This window comes from Rutidosis leptorrhynchoides, chromosome 2, assembly GCF_046630445.1.
Source record: "Rutidosis leptorrhynchoides isolate AG116_Rl617_1_P2 chromosome 2, CSIRO_AGI_Rlap_v1, whole genome shotgun sequence".
NCBI classification, from domain to species: Eukaryota; Viridiplantae; Streptophyta; class Magnoliopsida; order Asterales; family Asteraceae; genus Rutidosis; species Rutidosis leptorrhynchoides.
In genome coordinates this window covers 234,406,010-234,428,311 of record NC_092334.1, presented here as the reverse complement: position 1 = coordinate 234,428,311, position 22,302 = coordinate 234,406,010, and positions in this window count along the sequence as shown.

Genomic DNA, 22,302 nt, shown 5'->3' with positions numbered 1-22,302 from the left:
ATGATTTTTAATGTTAATGACAAATATAAAAGTAATAATATTACTAAGTAATATCGTATTAATAATAACTAATAATATTTGAATTATATTTACATTACAATTTTAATCATTCATATACTAATATTAATATAATAAATGTAATACTAATATAACAACTATACTTAACCTTGTAATATATAAATATTACTATTTATTAGTTAGTTATTATTACATAATAACATTTATTGAACATTTATTATGTATGTATTTTATATGTATTGCAAAATAATAATATTTATTAATAGGAATCATATATATCCATATAAATTCATTATAATATAATATGTATATTCATATATATTCATTTTTAATAGTACTTAGTTATTATATATATATACACATTTATGTATAAATTTATCCTAATAGAACTTAATAATTTTATTTATTATTTTTACATTTTAAATCTAATGATTCATTTATATATTATTATTATCTTCAATACCCTCATTTATATTTATTTAGATACACACACACACACACACACATATATATATATATATATATATATATACATATATATACATATATATATACATATATATATATTTATATATACATATATATATAATATGTACATATATATATATATATATATATATATATATATATATATATATATATACATATATATATAATATGTACATATATATATATATATATATATATATATATATATATATATATATATATATAACTCTTGTTCGTGAAACGTCGGGAATAGTCAAGGGTTAAATGGATATATGAAATAGTTCAAAACTTTTGAGACTCAACATTATAGACTTTGCTTATCGTATCGAAATGAAATAAGATTCAAGTTTAAATTTGGTCGGAAATTCCCGGGTCATCACAATATGATATGTCAAAACATTTGCATACGTATCTAGGGTATCCCAAGATTACATTACATAATATATTAGAATACATGTTTAATACAATATAAGTTAGCTAGGATATGATTTGTATAGAATTGTTACCAATTTTCACGTAGCTACAACAAGCAAAAATAACCAATCTTGTTTTACCCATAACTTCTTCGTTTTAAATCCATTTTGAGTGAATCCAATTGCTATGGTTTCATATTGAACTTAAGTTTATGAATCTATACATAAAAAGTATAAGTTTATAGTCGGAAATATAAGTTACAAGTCGTTTTTGTAAAGGTAGTCATTTCAGTCGAAAGAACGACGTCTAGATGACCATTTTGGAAAACATACTTCCACTTTGAGTTTAACCATAATTTTTGGATATAGTTTCATGTTCATAAGAAAAATCATTTTCCCAGAAGAACAACTTTTAAATCAAAGTTTATCATAGTTTTTAATTAACTAACCCAAAACAGCCGGCGTATATCCGGTTTTACGGTGTTTTTCGTGTTTTTCGATTTTAAATCATTAAGTTAGCATATCATATAGATATAGAACATGTGTTTAGTTGATTTTAAAGGTCAAGTTAGAAAGATTAACTTTTGTTTGCGAACAAGTTTAGAATTAACTAAACTATGTTCTAGTGATTACATGTTCAAATCTTCGAATAAGATAGTTTTATATGTATGAATCGAATGATGTTATGAACATAATTACTACCTCAAGTTTAGTAGGTAAACCTACTGGAAGTTACAAGAAATTATCTAGCTTCAAAGGATCTTGGATGGCTTGAAAGTTCTTGAAGTAGAATCATGACACGAAAACAAGTTCAAGTAAGATTATCACTCGAATTAAGATAGTTATAGTTATAGGAATTGAATCAAAGTTTGTATATGAGTATTACCTTGATTTAGAATGATATATTATTGTAAACAAAAAGGATTTCTTGAGGTTGGATGATCACTTTACAAGATTGGAAGTGAGCTAGTAAACTTGGAAGTATTCTTGATTTTATGAAACTAGAACTTGTAGAATTTATGAAGAACACTTAGAACTTAAAGATGGAACTTGAGAGAGATCAATTAGATGAATAAAATTGAAGAATGAAAGTGTTTTTAGGTGTTTTTGGTCGTTGTTATATGGATTAGATATAAAGGATATGTAATTTTGTTTTCATGTAAATAAGTCATGAATGATTACTAATATTTTTGTAATTTTTATGAGATATTTCATGCTAGTTGTCAAATGATGGTTCCCACATGTGTTAGGTGACTCACATGGGCTTCTAAGAGGTAATCATTGGAGTGTATATACCAATAGTACATACATCTAAAAGCTGTGTATTGTACGAGTACGAATACGGGTGCATACGAGTAGAATTGTTGATGAAACTGAACGAGGATGTAATTGTAAGCATTTTTGTTAAGTAGAAGTATTTTGATAAGTGTCTTGAAGTCTTTCAAAAGTGTATAAATACATATTAAAACACTACATGTATATACATTTTAACTGAGTCGTTAAGTCATCGTTAGTCGTTACATGTAAATGTTGATTTGAAACCTTTAAGTTAACGATCTTTTTAAATGTTGTTAACCCAATGTTTATTATATCTAATGAGATGTTAAATTATTATATTATCATGATATTATGATATATTAATATATCTTAATATGATATATATACATTTAAATGTTGTTACAACGATAATCGTTACATATATGTCTCGTTTCTAAATCCTTAAGTTAGTAGTCTTGTTTTTACATATGTAGTTCATTGTTAATATACATAATGACATGTTTACTTATCATTTATCATGATTAAACATAGTGTAACAATATCTTAATATGATTCATAGGTAATTAGTAAGACGTTGTTATAACGATAATCATTATATATATATCGTTTCGAGTTTCTTAATTCAATAAACACAATTTTATGTATATAACTCATTGTTAAAATACCTAATGAGATACTTACTTATCATAATATCATGTTAACTATATATATAATCATATATATGTCATCATATAGTTTTTACAAGTTTTAACGTTCGTGAATCACCGGTCAACTTGAGTGGTCAATTGTCTATATGAAACCTATTTCAATTAATCAAGTCTTAAAAAGTTTGATTGCTTAACATGTTGGAAACACTTAATCATGTAAATAAAAATTTCATTTAATATATATAAACATGGAAAAGTTCGGGTCACTACAGTACCTACCCGTTAAATAAATTTCGTCCCGAAATTTTAAGCAGTTGGAGGTGTTGACGTATCTTCTGGAAATAAGTGCGGGTATTTCTTCTTCATCTGATCTTCTTGTTCCCAGGTGAACTCAGGTCCTCTACGAGCATTCCATCGAACCTTAATAATTGGTATCTTGTTTTGCTTAAGTCTTTTAACCTCACGATCCATTATTTCAACGGGTTCTTCGATGAATTGAAGTTTTTCGTTGATTTGGATTTCGTCTAACGGAATAGTGAGATCTTCTTTAGCAAAACATTTCTTCAAATTTGTGACGTGGAAAGTGTTATGTACAGCCGCGAGTTGTTGAGGTAACTCAAGTCGGTAAGCTACTGGTCCGACACGATCAATAATCTTGAATGGTCCAATATACCTTGGATTTAATTTCCCTCGTTTACCAAATCGAACAACACCTTTCTAAGGTGCAACTTTAAGCTTGACCATCTCTCCAATTTCAAATTCTATATCTTTTCTTTTAATGTCAGCGTAGCTCTTTTGTCGACTTTGGGCGGTTTTCAACCGTTGTTGAATTTGGATGATCTTCTTGATAATTTCTTGTATTATCTCCGGACCCGTAATCTGTCTGTCCCCCACTTCACTCCAACAAATTGGAGACCTGCACTTTCTACCATAAAGTGCTTCAAACGGCGCCATCTTAATGTTTGAATGGCAGCTGTTGTTGTAGGAAAATTCTGCTAACGGTAGATGTCGATCCCAACTGTTTCCGAAATCAATAACTGTGATGACCCAGAAATTTCTGACCAAATTTAAACTTTATCTTTGAATGATATAATGTTTCCGACACGATAAGCAAAGTCTATAAAACCGAATCTCAAATTTTTTGAACTATTCAAGTACCCTTCGGTTGTTCTCAACGATTCGCGAACCATTACATGTAAATAGATACATATATATACTATAACTTGAAAACGTAATAAAGTTTTAATTGTTTAATACCGTACATTAAACTTATTGGTTTAAATATTTATTTGAATATATATGATAAGTTGGAATATTAATTGTATGAATAACTTGCGACGTATATTTAAAACGTGTTTATGAATGTTGAAAATATATATTAACTTGGTCATAAAACGATTTGTTATTATATATATATATATATATCAACAAATAGCGAGACAATGATTTATAGAAGTAAATGACCAAAACACTCGAAAGTTTAAGATACACTTTGAATGATATAGTTTATTGATAATTTAAGACTATATTTTGACAAAGGTACGAGTCACAAAACGTAAATTGCGAGTTTTCTAAGCGTACAAAAATGCGTTCGAGAAACCGGAACCGGGACATAAGTCGAGTGACAACGTACGGGTCATCGGAACGAAAATTACAAGTTAACTATGCACATGAATTTAATATAATATATAATTAATTATTTAAATTATATATATTATATATATTATATAATAATATATCGACAAACAAGAAAACAAAAACATTTTGAGCTGGATCAGGCGGCCATGCGATCGCATGACAAATACACTAAAAACCCATGTGATCGCATGAGCATCAGATTTCAAAAAGTTGCCTATAAAAGTCCAGTTTCTGCTCGAGTTCTTACACATATATTACTCCATGTGTAATATTATTATTATTATTTATTATTTATATTAATTATTATTATTATTATTATTATTATATTATTAAGATTATTATTATTATTATTATTATTAATCTTAATATTTTTAGTAATATTATACATAAAATACTACGACGAGGTCATGAGCTTGTCACTTTCAAAATGGTTTTTCGAGCGGGATAGAGCTAAGGAAATTATGAGTTATAGCTATGGAGGTTATGGGTATGATTTGGGGATTATGCTCGTAAAGTCAAACCTAGTGCTTATCATCTCCGTTACGTTTACGTAATTTCCTACAATATTGAATCTCAATACTGATACGTAAGCACTCATATCTTATCTTTTATATATTAATTATGTATCCATGTCTAGTGCTCGAGTATATATATTTATATATGCTTGTATGCTAAATTTCATCGTTAAACAGTTTATAATGAATCACTAATTAAATACATATATTAGTGGTAAAAGGTATATGATATACATGTTTTTGGAAAGCTGGCGAAAAATCAATAACTTTTCATTTAGATATCGAATAGTTTCGATGAACGGATTAAAAGATATGATCAACTGAATTATGATTGATGTTAATTGAAATTGCTTTTGAATCTGCAATTAAGATTTAAACAACTTGTTTACGAGATTGATAAAGTGAACTTTTAAATATTACCAACCGAGTAAATGAATCCTTATATAAGGCACGTCTCGTTTTTTTGAACTATTGTCAAAATTGATTTTTTGAAACGACTTTGGATAACTATTATATGTCGATCTCGAGCATTAGGATTGTGATACACTATGACTTTACCTAGCTTGATAGACATTTATTGACCAACATATGTTCTCTAGGTTGAGATCTACGATTAATTGGTAATCCGAGTTTCGATCACATTTTGGTGAACAACTTTATATGCTGCTAAGGTGAGTTTCATTTGCTCCCTTTTTAATTGCTTTTGCAATATATTTTTGGGCTGAGAATACATGTAGTTTATTTTAAACGCAATGGATACAAGTACATACTTAATTCTACACTGAGTTTAAACCGAAAATCCCTTAGCTTTGGTAACTAGTAACTGCCAGTACATAGGATGTGGACTGGTGGACGCGAATAACAGTATATGGATCCATAGGGCTTGACATCCCCGTCCGAGCTAGAGCGCTAGCCTTTTAACGGACATGTGTTATTTGAGTTTAGGACACGTTGATTTGCGTGTATTAAAACGAATGGGGTATTTATCATTATAACTTTAAAGTTTAGTTACCAGGGTGCTCTGTTATGTAGAATCTATTGATAAACGTTTCTGGATGAAACAACTGAAATCTTGTGATCCACTTTTATATACAGATTATGCAAAACACTAAAACTATGAACTCACCAACCTTTGTGTTGACACTTGTTATCATGTTTATTCTCAGGTTCCCTAGAAGTCTTCCACTGTTTGCTTATATGTTATACAAGCTATGTGCATGGAGTCTTACATGGCATATTTTTTTGAGGAAACGTTGCATTCACCAAATCATCACCATGTATCTTATTTTGACTGCATTGTCAACGGAGGTACTATTGTAAACTATTATTACGGTGATTGTCTATATGTAGAAATCATCAGATGTCGAAAACCTTTGATTTAAATATACATTTATGGTGTGCCTTTTCAAAAGAATGCAAAGTTTACAAAACGTATCATATAGAGGTCAAATACCTCGCAATGAAATCGATGAATGACGTGTTCGTCCATATGGATTTGGAGCAATCGTCACAGTTGGTATCAGAGCGTTGGTCCTAGTGAACCAGGTCTTGCACGAGTGTGTCTAACTGATAGTTGTTAGGATGCATTAGTAAGTCTGAACTTCGACAGTGTCTGCATGTTAAAAGTTTTGCTTATCATTTCTTGTCAGATATTACATGCTTATCATTCTTAAGTCTAGATACGTTTTCCTGCATTTATTGCATAAATAGTGTATAGAAAAAAATTCATATCTTAGCGTATCTGTTACTGTAAAGTTTTCCTGACATCTTCCGAAAATTTCTCCGTGATTTATGGAATTTGGTATTATATATACATATGTAAATTATGTATTGAAGAATACCAAACTAAATTCTATAATATAATTCATATCAAAAATCGTCTCCCTAATTATACAAGATGGATCCCGTATCTAGTTCAAATTCCTTAAACTTTGACAGCTATTCTGATATGGATATTGTAGTGACCCAAACTTTTCCATGTTTATATATATTAATTGAGATTGATATTTACATGATTAAATGTTTCCAACATATTAAGCAATCAAACTTGTTAAGACTTGATTAATTGAAATAGGTTTCATATAGACAATTGACTACCCAAGTTGACCGATGATTCACGAACGTTAAAACTTGTAAAAACTATATGATGACATATATATGGTTATATATATAGTTAACATGATATTATGATAAGTAAACATATCATTAAGTATATTAACAATGAACTACATATGTAAAAACAAGACTACTAACTTAATGATTTTGAAACGAGACATATATGTAACGATTATCGTTGTAACGACATTTAATGTATATATATCATATTAAGAGATATTCGTACATCATAATATCATGATAATATAATAATTTAAAATCTCTTTTGATATTATAAACATTGGGTTAACAACATTTAACAAGATCGTTAACCTAAAGGTTTCAAAACAACATTTACATGTAACGACTAACGATGACTTAACGACTCAGTTAAAATGTATATACATGTAGTGTTTTAATATGTATTCATACACTTTTGAAAGACTTCAAGAAACTTATCAAAATACTTCTACTTAACAAAAATGCTTACAATTACATCCTCGTTCAGTTTCATCAACAATTCTACTCGTATGCACCCGTATTCGTACTCGTACAATACACAGCTTTTAGATGTATGTACTATTGGTATATACACTCCAATGATCAGCTCTTAGCAGCCCATGTGAGTCACCTAACACATGTGGGAACCATCATTTGGCAACTAGCATGAAATATCTCATAAAATTACAAAAATATGAGTAATCATTCATGACTTATTTACACGAAAACAAAATTACATATCCTTTATATCTAATCCATACACCAACGACCAAAAACACCTACAAACACTTTCATTCTTCAATTTTCTTCATCTAATTGATCTCTCTCAAGTTCTATCTTCAAGTTCTAAGTGTTCTTCATAAATTCCAAAAGTTCTAGTTTCATAAAATCAAGAATACTTTCAAGTTTGCTAGCTCACTTCCAATCTTGTAAGGTGATCATCCAACCTCAAGAAATCTTTGTTTCTTACAGTAGGTTATCATTCTAATACAAGGTAATAATCATATTAAAACTTTGGTTCAATTTCTATAACTATAACAATCTTATTTCAAGTGATGATCTTACTTGAACTTGTTTTCGTGTCATGATTCTGCTTCAAGAACTTCGAGCCATCCAAGGATCCATTGAAGCTAGATCTATTTTTCTCCTTTCCAGTAGGTTTATCCAAGGAACTTAAGGTAGTAATGATGTTCATAACATCATTCAATTCATACATATAAAGCTATCTTATTCGAAGGTTTAAACTTGTAATCACTAGAACATAGTTTAGTTAATTCTAAACTTGTTCGCAAACAAAAGTTAATCCTTCTAACTTGACTTTTAAAATCAACTAAACACATTTTCTATATCTGTATGATATGCTAACTTAATGATTTAAAACCTGGAAACACGAAAAACACCGTAAAACCGGATTTACGCCGTCGTAGTAACACCGCGGGCTGTTTTGGGTTAGTTAATTAAAAACTATGATAAACTTTGATTTAAAAGTTGTTATTCTGAGAAAATGATTTTTATTATGAACATGAAACTATATCCAAAAATTATGGTTAAACTCAAAGTGGAAGTATGTTTTCTAAAATGGTCATCTAGACGTCGTTCTTTCGACTGAAATGACTACCTTTACAAAAATGACTTGTAACTTATTTTTCCGACTATAAACCTATACTTTTTCTGTTTAGATTCATAAAATAGAGTTCAATATGAAACCATAGCAATTTGATTCACTCAAAACGGATTTAAAATGAAAAAGTTATGGGTAAAACAAGATTGGATAATTTTTCTCATTTTAGCTACGTGAAAATTGGTAACAAATCTATTCCAACCATAACTTAATCAACTTGTATTGTATATTATGTAATCTTGAGATACCATAGACACGTATACAATGTTTCGACCTATCATGTCGACACATCTATATATATTTCGGAACAACCATAGACACTCTATATGTGAATGTTAGAGTTAGCTATACAGGGTTGAGGTTGATTCCAAAATATATATAGTTTGAGTTGTGATCAATACTGAGATACGTATACACTGGGTCGTGGATTGATTCAAGATAATATTTATCGATTTATTTCTGTACATCTAACTGTGGACAACTAGTTGTAGGTTACTAACGAGGACAGCTGACTTAATAAACTTAAAACATCAAAATATATTAAAAGTGTTGTAAATATATTTTGAACATACTTTGATATGTATGTATATATTGTTATAGGTTCGTGAATCAACCAGTGGCCAAGTCTTACTTCCCGACGAAGTAAAAATCTGTGAAAGTGAGTTATAGTCCCACTTTTAAAATCTAATATTTTTGGGATGAGAATACATGCAGGTTTTATAAATGATTTACAAAATAGGCACAAGTACGCGAAACTACATTCTATGGTTGAATTATCGAAATCGAATATGCCCCTTTTTATTAAGTCTGGTAATCTAAGAATTAGGGAACAGACACCCTAATTGACGCGAATCCTAAAGATAGATCTATTGGGCCTAACAAACCCCATCCAAAGAATCGGATGCTTTAGTACTTCGAAATTTATATCATATCCGAAGGGTGTCCCGGAATGATGGGGATATTCTTATATATGCATCTTGTTAATGTCGGTTACCAGGTGTTCATCATATGAATGATTTTTATCTCTATGTATGGGATGTGTATTGAAATATGAAATCTTGTGGTCTATTATTATGATTTGATATATATAGGTTAAACCTATAACTCACCAACATTTTTGTTGACGTTTTAAGCATGTTTATTCTCAGGTGATTATTAAGAGCTTCCGCTGTCGCATACTTAAATAAGGACGGGATTTGGAGTCCATGCTTGTATGATATTGTGTAAAAACTGCATTCAAGAAACTTATTTTGTTGTAACATATTTGTATTGTAAACCATTATGTAATGGTCGTGTGTAAACAGGATATTTTAGATTATCATTATTTGATAATCTACGTAAAGCTTTTTAAACCTTTATTGATGAAATAAAGGTTATGGTTTGTTTTAAAATGAATGCAGTCTTTGAAAAACGTCTCATATAGAGGTCAAAATCTCGCAACGAAATCAATTAATATGGAACGTTTTTAATCAATAAGAACGGGACATTTCAGTTGGTATCAGAGCGTTGGTCTTAGAGAACCAGAAAATTTGCATTAGTGTGTCTTATCGAGTTTGTTAGGATGCATTAGTGATTCTGGACTTCGACCGTGTTTTCTTTAAAAATGATTGCTTAACATTTTTGTTGGAAACTATATATTTTTAACATATGAATATTATGTGATATATTAATCTCTTAACGTGTTTGATATTATGTGATAGATGTCTACCTCTAGAACAAGTCCCATTGACTCACCTAATAATAATGAAGAGTCAAATGTAAATTGGAATGATTCGTGGACTGATTCACAAGTTCCCGAAGAGGAACCGGAAGAAGAGTCGAAACCGAAAGAAGAATCGGAACCGGAAGAAGAATCGGAACCGGAAGAAGAATCGGAACCGGTGGGGGAAATAATAAAACGGTTAAGTAAAAGAGAATCCTCAACCAACCGACCAAGGTTAATTATGGTCAATGGTGTTTCCGCCAAGGAAGCAAAATATTGGGAGGATTACCAATTCTCCGATGAATCGGATTCCGACGAGAATTCCAATGATGTTATAGAAATTACCCCAACTGAATTTAAAAAGGCAAAAGAAAATAATAAGGGAAAGGGCATAAAAATAGAGAAATCTAATTCCAACCCCGATGAACTTTATATGTATCGTCAACCCCCGAAGTCCTTAAGTTGTAACAATGACCCGGGAACCTCTAAACCACCAGGTTTTTCTAAACCAATGTGGACAACGACGGCTCGTATTAGGGGAACATCATATATCCCTAGAAACTTGGCAAAACGAACCAAAACCGAAGAAGAAGAAACGAGCGAGTCGGAATAAGATAGTTGTATTCGTGTGGTGTAATATATGTAATATAGTGTTCTTATGCTTTATGATATATGTAAAAATTGCTTGTATTAATAAGTATTTTTTTATGAATCTAACTCTTGTCTATTTTACAGTTTAAAAACACAAAATGGATAGACAACCCAATATTTTAAGAGACCTACCCGGAGACATGATTGATGAAATCTTGTCTAGAGTCGGCCAGAATTCCTCGGCACAACTATTTAAGGCGAGATCAGTTTGTAAGACATTCGAAGAACGTTCCAAGAATGTCTTGGTTTATAAGAGACTTTCGTTTGAAAGATGGGGGATAGTGTGAAGACCCGTCCTAATCCATCCGGACGAAGTCCATATCGATTATAAACGATTCACAACAGTTGATTACATCGCGAGATACTTGACCTCTATATGATACATTTTACAAACATTGCATTCGTTTTTGAAAAGACAAACTTTCATTACATCGAAAGTTGACAGGCATGCATACCATTTCATAATATATCCAACTATAATTGACTTGATAATAATCTTGATGAACTCGACGACTCGAATGCAACGTCTTTTGAAATATGCCATGAATGACTCCAAGTAATATCTATAAAATGAGCAAATACACAGCGGAAGATTTCTTTCGTACCTGAGAATAAACATGCTTTAAAGTGTCAACCAAAAGGTTGGTGAGTTCATTAGTTTAACTTAAACAATCGTTTCCATCATTTTAATAGACCACAAGATTTCAGATTTCCATTTCTCATAAACATACGTCCCATGCATAGAGACAAAAATATCATTCATATGGATTGAACACCTGGTAACCGACATTAACAATATTCATATATAAGAATATCCCCATCATTCCGGGATCCTCCTTCGGACATGATATAAATTTCGAAGTACTAAAACATCCGGTACTTTGGATGGGGCTTGTTGGGCCCGATAGATCTATCTTTAGGATTCGCGTCAATTAGGGTGTCTGTTCCCTAATTCTTAGATTACCAGACTTAATAAAAAGGGGCATATTCGACTTCGATAATCCAACCATAGAATGTAGTTTCACGTACTTGTGTCAATTTCGTAAAACAGTTATAAAAGTTGCGCATGTATTCTCAGCCCAAAAATATAAAGGGTAAAAAGGCAAATGAAACTCACGATACTGTATTTTGTAGTAAAAATACATATGACGTCATTGAACAATGCAGGGTTGGCCTCGGATTCACGAACCTATATCAATTGTGTATATATTAATACGTATAATGTAAGTTACAAAATTTCATTTATTAATATGTATTATTTATATATTATAGTTTTGTAGAATTTATTCTAACCTTTATTTTAAAACGTATACTTATATTATATTTTAAGTTATATTTTATATATATATATCGATTTTATGTATATATATCTATAATGATTTACGTTTATATAAATAGTGACATTAATATATTTATATACATATATTTGTGGTTAGTATTGTATTTATGAAATTTTATTAGTTTGTTATGTGAATTATTAATACAATCCTAGAATATACCATAAGTATATATATAGTGTACAAAAGATTTATTTGTTAAAATAATAATTTAGATAATAATGATTTACTAATAATAATAATAATTTTATTAATAATGATAATACTAATAGCAAAAAAAATGAAAATGATAACTGTTAATGATACTAATAATAATAACTCTAAAATAATATTAATACTAATACCATACTTATGTTAATAATAAGGGTTCTAATATTTATAAAATGATAAATGATAATCATAATAATACTAGTAAATATTAATGATGATACTGATAAATATGATATTATTAATTGTAAATGTACTGATGATACTATTATTTATAAACCGGTACAAATTCTAATATTGATGATAATAATATATTTTTATTTCCTTCATAATAATAATAATGATAATCATAATCCTAATGATGATAAAATACTAAAATGATAAGTTTATTACTAATAATAATATTATTAATACCTATCATAATAATAATAGTAATGTCTATAATACTTTCAAATATGATAACAAGTATGATACTAATAATAACAATAACAATAACAATCAAAATAATCACAATAATAATAATAATACTAATAATAATTAATATATAATAACAATAATAAAATTAGAAAAGAAAACTACCTCACATGAAAAGAGTTTCAAAAAAAAAAAAGAAACTACCGTCCTCTGGACTCGATCTCGTGACCACATGCTCACACGCAAACACTCTCGACCATCCCACCAATTCTGATTCTCTGTACTAATATCGAATTTAAATTTTATATATAAACTGTTTTTCTTCTATTCCTCTTCTTCTCCACAAGTCTCACGGATTCAACAAAACATCAATAACCAAAAAAAAAAAAAAAAAAAATCAGGGTTCCTTTTAAAGCTTCAAAACATTACAGAAAAAAAATAATTTGGGTTCTAAAATAAAAAAAAAAAACACTAAAGGCCTACTGCAGCGTCGGTTCTTGGAACAAAACAAAAAAAAATTGATTTCGTAATAGATAACATTATAGATAATGTTTATAACACGAAATAGTTTTCTAAACATGTATAAAAACTACTGGAATCGTCAATTTGATCAGAAACATATACACGAATGCGAATTTGTCTCAAGAACAATTGTTGACTTTTTTTAAACTAAACTTTGACTTCAAAATTCAAGATCGATATAAAGATTTGAGAGTTGAGATTTTGCAGATAGATTCAAAGAAAGATTTCTAACCTTTCTGCATTTTTAGATTTTGAAACTTTATTCGAAATTGAATTAAGAGAAGAAAAAAAATTGGAGCGTGCAGAGAAAAGAAAAAAAAAATATCGCTGTGCTCTTTAATCCCATTGGATTTCCTTTTTATTTGGTTTGCAATTATACATAATCATTTTGTAATAATAGAGATCGGTTGATAAAAAATGGAGAAAATGTCAACACAGGTTCACGAGTTTGGAGCAGGAAAGAAACAAAAAAAATAATAATAATAATAATAGAGATAAAGGATACAGAGGTCAAGCGTATAATATAGATCCCTACTGTTTTTTTTAATTAATAATAATAATATATAATAACAATACTATTAATATCTAATAATATTAATAAAATTAATAATAATGATAAATATAATATTAATGATAATAATAATTGTAAAAATGATAATAATAATAATAATAATAATAATAATAATAATAATAATAATAATAATAATAATACCATACTAATTATGATAATATTAATATTTTATCGATAATAATAATATTAGTAATAATAATCTAATTTATACATCCAATTTCATCTTTATATGATATAAAGTGATATTATGAATACAAATATTGATATTTGACGATACAAATAACATTACTACAACAACTATATTTGTATTTAAATTTAATTTATTAATATCATCTATTATTATGTAATATTTAATAATTATGTAATATGTATTGTAACATATACTGAATATTATATATTTATGCATTTTAATATAAATATATTATAATATTTATTTACATACTAATTATATTATACTTATGTATGTAATTATGAAAAATATAAATGTTTTATATATGTAAGTATTATATATATTTATTAAAATAGTACATTATTTCATCATAGATATATTATAAATATAAATTTCTACATATACATAATATAATAATTATGTATAAAATCATATATATAGTTATATTTATGTATATATGTATACTACCATATATATAAAATCATGTTTTAAATGTTGAGTAGATGATTAATTATGTATATTAACCAATTAACTACAAAGTATAACATTGTACATTTAATATTTTGATAACGTTGGTAAAATATGTTTGAATCATTTATATACAATATACTATATATATTCAAAATGAAAATCTTTAGTTATTAAATGTTATCTTTTATAATAACAAAATTACTTAATAGTTCATTAATACTAATATAATTAGTTTTATATATAATTATTTATATTTACATTCTTATTTACAATTAAAGGTTCGTGAATCGTCGGAAATAGTTAAAGGTCAAATGTTATCATGAAATAGTTCAAACATAATGAGACTCGGTTTAATAGACTTTGCTTATCGAGTCGAATCATATAAGATTATGTTTAAATTTGGTCGGAAATTCCCGGGTCATCACAGTACCTACCCGTTAAAGAAATTTCGTCCCGAAATTTGAGTGAGGTCGTCATAGCTAACAATAAATATGTTTTCCTGACGAATATGAGTTGATAACTTGAGTTTTATCATCATTGAGTAATATGGATAAAAATAATTCAATTATTCGAAGAGTGCGAATGAAGCTATTCACAAAAGGATGAAATGAGAAACAAAGATTTGTTTTTAACTTTTGACGTAGTCGGGTTTGAATTTAGAAAATAAGGCGCGTCTTAACTTTTGACATTGCCTTGGTTGAATTCCGGAATTTAAGGGATTTAAAGAAAATCTTGAAGATCTATAAAATCTGATTCTTCGGGATTTATGGAAATTAAGATCTCTTTAATTAAATACGATGATCTGCCCCGATTACTACGTCTGATATTTCCAGTATAAATTAAGCTCTTCCTTTCCATTATTCTCACCATTCTTATACTTTCTTTCTTAGTTCATACATCCAAAAGATTCTGAAAATGATTAATCCAGTTCTGATCCTTGTCCTCATCCTTACTATCGCAACAATCATTCTCCTTTTCCAACTTCCACCAGAGGAATCTGCTTTCTTCTACTTCGCCCTCGGGATTATAATGTTTTTAATTCTCCCGTGTCTTTATGTTGCGATAAACATTGATATACACGGTTTGTAATTTATGTGTTGTTATCGGACTTTATATTCTCCCTTATATTTCAAAGCTCTATGCTTTTGTTTTCTCTTCCCGACTTCAAGTCAAGCGAATAATGGTCCAGAATTTATAGATATAGAGTTTCGAATGATTATAATGTTCTAAGCATGAAGGAACGTGATAGCACGATTTGATTTTCAAATTTATCAACATCACGGAAGATAGAACCATCAAGAATACATTTTCTTGATTTGTTACGGAGTTAAGTAGGATGAAAGAGTTATGTAACATGGCACATGATGACGTTATGATCTGTGAATCATCACGTTTCATTTAGAAACTCAGCATGACTTACTGTAATATAATCACGTTGATCAAGTGTCATTATATTATACTAACTCATGCATCAGTTCCCATCATTACTACAATAACATTCATATTTTAAGCTTGAAAATTTACAGAATATAGAAACTAACAGTTTCTATATGATGTAATACTGATAGCACGAAAAGATTAATGATTTCAGATAAGAATAGTTATAAAAATATCTCCAGAAATATGGAGGATATTTATAATGAAAGGTACGATAATATCTCAGAATATCTAAGATAAGAGGATGATAGAAACTATTGTCTGCAAGGGTTTAGAGTAAGGAGCAAGTTATTCACTATAGACTTTAGCAGACATTGAATTATTTGGATTCTTTGAAGTCAAACTTATTCTTTGTGATTTATCCACGGCTTTCTTCATAGTTTCGCATAATCTGCTTTTCGGTACTATATTTTCTATTGAATGTTTCCAATATATTGATACACAGGAAGCACGAAGAGGTATATAATTTCGGACGAGAATATTTATGAAAATATCCTCAGAAATATCAAAGATATTGATGATGATATTTTGGAATTTCTAAGTTCGACGGTTGATGGAGAAAGATTTTCCGCAAGATTTTAACATGACTTCGGAGCAAGATATTCTCTAAAGATTTCAACGGATCCAGAATTACCTGAATCCTTTGAATATAGGATTTGGTCCTTGTATTTGTCCTTGGTCTCCTTCATGGGTAACTCAATCTGTTTTTCAATACCCAATTTTCTATCGAGCGTTCCTAACACTCCTTTCTTTATCATCAAACTTTTGTCCGTTTAGACCATCTACCATTTTTCTGTTTCCTCTGCATTTAATGCTATGATATCTGAATCATCGGTTATTAATCCGAGGTGGTTTCAGGAGAATTGTGTTTTTAGATGATTAAACGCTGATGGTAATATGATGGAATATGAAAGGTTACCTGGTAACAATAAAAGAGCACGCGTATATATAAACGTTATAATAAGGTTGTTTCGTACGAAAAGTCGAAGTTGACTTGTTGGAGTTGTGACAAAATTGGCTAATTTTGAAAAGGGATCGCAAAGTTGTTTTTGTTAATAAATGCCAAAGGATCTGACGCGGCTACGTGTTGAACTTTTACTCAATTGCCTAGAGTTTCTCAGGTGCATAACTATATGCATAAATCTTTCCTTCCGTAGATGAAGTGCGGTTGATTCATCCTATCGATTGAGGTGTTTTCAAGAATCATGAAAGGTTTGAACGCAGAATGTAATCGTGAAGATACAAATGAGGTTTAAGACGAAATCAAGTGGCAAACTTGAAGAATTGTTTAGTTTCATATGTTATATTCAATATTTTAATTCATTTTAATTGTCCAATGTTATTAGTCCACAGTCGATAGTCCACAGTTGACAGTGCAATCATTCATATATAGTTTAATATATAATATTTGAATTAATTAATACGTATCGTGACCCGTGTACATGTCTCAGACTCGATCACAACTCAAAGTATATATATTATTATAGAATCAACCTCAACCCTGTATAGAGAACTCGATCATTACTGCATATAGAGTGTCTATGGTGATTCCAAATAATATATATAGATGTGTCGATATGATATGTCAAAACCTTGTATACGTGTCCCGATATTTAAAGTGCGTAAAATAAATAACAGAAATTAAATGACGATAAATAAAGTGCGTAAAGTAAATAACAGAAATTAAATGACAATAAATAAAATTGCGAGAATATAAATTGCGATAAAATAAATTGCGATAAATAAATTGCGATAAATAAAATGTAATACGGAATTAACAGTTAGCTAGGAACAGTTAGCTAGGATTTTGTTAGCGTGGTTTCTTAATAAAATTTAATATTGTTAATTAGTCTGTTTCTAATCAATTTTTATTGTGTCCATTATTTCTTCATTATGCCACTTGTTGGATTCTGATAGGTCAAAATTCAAATATGAAATTGAATTTGAATGAAAATAGTTATTCTTTGGTGAACGGATAAGTATCCCGGTGGTTGTAAATAGGATAGTGAATAACTGTTGAATCAGATTCGAAGAATATACAGTGTAACTTATTAATGTGAAATTTAAATATTCCTCGGGTATTACCTACCCGTTAAAATATTTTTATTATTAACAGTTTGTACAAAAGAATTTTTAATTACAATCTTTATGAAAACATATATACATATATATTTTCTTCAGATGTAATCATGAATTTAATGAGTTAACATGATATTAAACTCATTTAGTTTTCAGTTGGAACTAGAATAAATAATCTCTAAAACATTAGAGATTACATAATCACCATGTCGAACGAAGATAACTGATGTAGAATGTCATGTAGAATGATGATTATACTCGAGGTATAGATTGAGATGTTGAGGCATGTGATATTGAAATTTGGGTTGTTGGTGGTACCGTTGGTGCCGGTGATTTGGATGAAGCTGGTACGTTTTGCACCATATTTTCCAAGACTACAACTTATGCGCGAAGTTCGTTAACTTCTTCTATTACACCGGGATGATTGTCGGTTCGGACGAGCGGATGAATGAGGTTTAGAATCTGAGATAGTATATGATCGTGATGAGATACTTTGGAAATGAGAGAGAAAATGGTGTCTCGAACAGGTTCGCCGGTAAACGTTTTAGGTCCATTGTCAAGAGGTGAATTTGGTTAGTGGAAATGATCGCCTTCTTCGCGTTTCCATTGATTAAGTCGACTACGAACCCATCTCCAATTCATTCAGAATAGATGATGGCTAATTGATCGATTCATTCCGGTTACTCTGCTTTCGGAGCTCGAGTGGAAATCCATATCGAAATAGCTGTCGGAATAACTATCGAAATAGCTATCGAAATCAGATGGACTCGAACTGGTTGAGGGATTCATCTCGTACGATCAGATGAAGGATTTTCGATAAGAAATAGATTATAGGATGTAGATTAGTACCCTGCAATACATAATTTACATATGCATATATAATACTAAAATCCCATAAGCTACGGAGGAATCTACGGAAGCTGTCAGGCAAAGGTAACAATAACAGATACGCTAAGATATGAATTTAACTATACACTGTCTATGCAATAAAGGCAGTAAGACGTGTCTTAGACTTTAAGGATGGTAAGCAAATAATTTTTCGACACTAAATGATAAGCAAAACTTTTGACATGCAAACACGGTCGAAGTCCAGACTCATTAATGCATTCTAACGACTATCAGTTAGACTCACTAATGCAAGACCTGGTTCGCTAAGACCACCGCTCTGATACCAACTGTGAAGACCCGTCCTAATCCATCCGGACGAAGTCCATATCGATTATAAACGATTCACAACAGTTGATTACATCGCGAGATACTTGACCTCTATATGATACATTTTACAAACATTGCATTCGTTTTTGAAAAGACAAACTTTCATTACATCGAAAGTTGACAGGCATGCATACCATTTCATAATATATCCAACTATAATTGACTTGATAATAATCTTGATGAACTCGACGACTCGAATGCAACGTCTTTTGAAATATGCCATGAATGACTCCAAGTAATATCTATAAAATGAGCAAATACACAGCGGAAGATTTCTTTCGTACCTGAGAATAAACATGCTTTAAAGTGTCAACCAAAAGGTTGGTGAGTTCATTAGTTTAACTTAAACAATCGTTTCCATCATTTTAATAGACCACAAGATTTCAGATTTCCATTTCTCATAAACATACGTCCCATGCATAGAGACAAAAATATCATTCATATGGATTGAACACCTGGTAACCGACATTAACAATATTCATATATAAGAATATCCCCATCATTCCGGGATCCTCCTTCGGACATGATATAAATTTCGAAGTACTAAAACATCCGGTACTTTGGATGGGGCTTGTTGGGCCCGATAGATCTATCTTTAGGATTCGCGTCAATTAGGGTGTCTGTTCCCTAATTCTTAGATTACCAGACTTAATAAAAAGGGGCATATTCGACTTCGATAATCCAACCATAGAATGTAGTTTCACGTACTTGTGTCAATTTCGTAAAACAGTTATAAAAGTTGCGCATGTATTCTCAGCCCAAAAATATAAAGGGTAAAAAGGCAAATGAAACTCACGATACTGTATTTTGTAGTAAAAATACATATGACGTCATTGAACAATGCAGGGTTGGCCTCGGATTCACGAACCTATATCAATTGTGTATATATTAATACGTATAATGTAAGTTACAAAATTTCATTTATTAATATGTATTATTTATATATTATAGTTTTGTAGAATTTATTCTAACCTTTATTTTAAAACGTATACTTATATTATATTTTAAGTTATATTTTATATATATATATCGATTTTATGTATATATATCTATAATGATTTACGTTTATATAAATAGTGACATTAATATATTTATATACATATATTTGTGGTTAGTATTGTATTTATGAAATTTTATTAGTTTGTTATGTGAATTATTAATACAATCCTAGAATATACCATAAGTATATATATAGTGTACAAAAGATTTATTTGTTAAAATAATAATTTAGATAATAATGATTTACTAATAATAATAATAATTTTATTAATAATGATAATACTAATAGCAAAAAAAATGAAAATGATAACTGTTAATGATACTAATAATAATAACTCTAAAATAATATTAATACTAATACCATACTTATGTTAATAATAAGGGTTCTAATATTTATAAAATGATAAATGATAATCATAATAATACTAGTAAATATTAATGATGATACTGATAAATATGATATTATTAATTGTAAATGTACTGATGATACTATTATTTATAAACCGGTACAAATTCTAATATTGATGATAATAATATATTTTTATTTCCTTCATAATAATAATAATGATAATCATAATCCTAATGATGATAAAATACTAAAATGATAAGTTTATTACTAATAATAATATTATTAATACCTATCATAATAATAATAGTAATGTCTATAATACTTTCAAATATGATAACAAGTATGATACTAATAATAACAATAACAATAACAATCAAAATAATCACAATAATAATAATAATACTAATAATAATTAATATATAATAACAATAATAAAATTAGAAAAGAAAACTACCTCACATGAAAAGAGTTTCAAAAAAAAAAAAGAAACTACCGTCCTCTGGACTCGATCTCGTGACCACATGCTCACACGCAAACACTCTCGACCATCCCACCAATTCTGATTCTCTGTACTAATATCGAATTTAAATTTTATATATAAACTGTTTTTCTTCTATTCCTCTTCTTCTCCACAAGTCTCACGGATTCAACAAAACATCAATAACCAAAAAAAAAAAAAAAAAAAAATCAGGGTTCCTTTTAAAGCTTCAAAACATTACAGAAAAAAAATAATTTGGGTTCTAAAATAAAAAAAAAAAACACTAAAGGCCTACTGCAGCGTCGGTTCTTGGAACAAAACAAAAAAAAATTGATTTCGTAATAGATAACATTATAGATAATGTTTATAACACGAAATAGTTTTCTAAACATGTATAAAAACTACTGGAATCGTCAATTTGATCAGAAACATATACACGAATGCGAATTTGTCTCAAGAACAATTGTTGACTTTTTTTAAACTAAACTTTGACTTCAAAATTCAAGATCGATATAAAGATTTGAGAGTTGAGATTTTGCAGATAGATTCAAAGAAAGATTTCTAACCTTTCTGCATTTTTAGATTTTGAAACTTTATTCGAAATTGAATTAAGAGAAGAAAAAAAATTGGAGCGTGCAGAGAAAAGAAAAAAAAATATCGCTGTGCTCTTTAATCCCATTGGATTTCCTTTTTATTTGGTTTGCAATTATACATAATCATTTTGTAATAATAGAGATCGGTTGATAAAAAATGGAGAAAATGTCAACACAGGTTCACGAGTTTGGAGCAGGAAAGAAACAAAAAAAATAATAATAATAATAATAGAGATAAAGGATACAGAGGTCAAGCGTATAATATAGATCCCTACTGTTTTTTTTAATTAATAATAATAATATATAATAACAATACTATTAATATCTAATAATATTAATAAAATTAATAATAATGATAAATATAATATTAATGATAATAATAATTGTAAAAATGA